The sequence below is a fragment of the Gossypium hirsutum genome, chromosome A04 (genome assembly GCF_007990345.1).
Source record: "Gossypium hirsutum isolate 1008001.06 chromosome A04, Gossypium_hirsutum_v2.1, whole genome shotgun sequence".
NCBI lineage: Eukaryota > Viridiplantae > Streptophyta > Magnoliopsida > Malvales > Malvaceae > Gossypium > Gossypium hirsutum.
The window spans coordinates 23,380,048-23,381,240 of NC_053427.1; the positions used below are offsets into that span (position 1 = coordinate 23,380,048).

The following is a 1,193-nucleotide window of genomic DNA, read 5'->3' on the forward strand; positions in this document are numbered from 1 at the left end:
GCAAAATTATTAGTACTATTAGTTGTAACCTATTTTAACATAGAGGAAATAGACGATACCTGAGCTGATAACAAAGTGAGGGTGTCAACTTCATGAACTCCAGCTACACATCTTCCTAAAGCTGCTCGATTTGCTGGCCATTGATAGTTACTACTCGCGATCCTCTAAATGATCTCATAAGCCACATTATAAGACTTAGACAAAATTGCACCATTCCCAGAAGCTTCTACCATCAATCTTGTATGTGCATTGAGGCCATTATAGAATGTCTCCAACTAAATACAATGAGGAATCCCATGATGAGGACACTTACGTAGTAACTCCTTGAATCGCTTCCAAGCCTCATGCAAAGACTCGTCATCCAATTGTTGGAAGGTTCTGATCTCGTAACTCAACTTAGCGTTTTTGCTAGGCGGGAAGTACTTAACCAAAACTCTACCTGCTAATTCTTGCCATGTAGATATGGAACTTGGTGGCAATGAATTGACCCATGCTCGTTCTCGATCTAGCAACGAGTAGGGAAACAACTTCAGCCCCAGTGCATCTTCAGTCACACCGACTATCTTGAATGAGTCACTCACCTTTATAAACAATCGAAGGTGGAGATGTGGATCTTCTATGGGCATACCACTAAACTGGCCCACCATTTGGAGCATTTGAAACATCGCTCGTTTCAATTCAAATTGGGTTGCCTTAATATCTGGCCTTCTAATTCCTGGATTCAACTCACTGAATAGTGGCACGACATAATGTGACAGCCCAAAATTGACCCTAGTCGGGAAGTGGTTTCGGGACCACAAAACCGAGTCATAAAAATAATTGATTTCCATATTCTATGCTTATTATGTGTGTACATGAGTATGTGGAAGTTTCATTCTCCAATTTTGCCAATTGCATGAGAAATTATTAAATAGGGATTGATATGAGACATGGTGAAAATATGATAGGCTAATTTAAAATGGTCTATTAATGCATGTTGTGAAAATGATGGGTTTGCATGTCAAATTACCCAAAATTTGAGCTAGTGGTTGGCCATGATATGGGTGGAAACATGTTGGGAACATGTTGGCCTAGTGAGGTATGTAGGAAAAAAATAAAATAAAGGGCATGGGCATAAAATAATGAAAAGGAGTATGATGAATACAAAAAAAAAAATGTGTGTAGTTGTTTTCCCCCCCCCATTGCCGTGAGCT

At 39.6% G+C, this 1,193-nt stretch overlaps 1 non-coding gene across 1 annotated transcript; it reads left to right on the forward strand.

Annotated features, from left to right (window-relative positions):
• The first annotated feature begins 291 nt into the window (after positions 1 to 291).
• LOC121228661 (small nucleolar RNA R71) lies at positions 292 to 398 on the forward strand. Its single transcript, XR_005926236.1, has one exon. It is a non-coding gene; the product is annotated as a small nucleolar RNA R71 (small nucleolar RNA).
• The last annotated feature ends 795 nt before the right edge of the window (positions 399 to 1,193 follow it).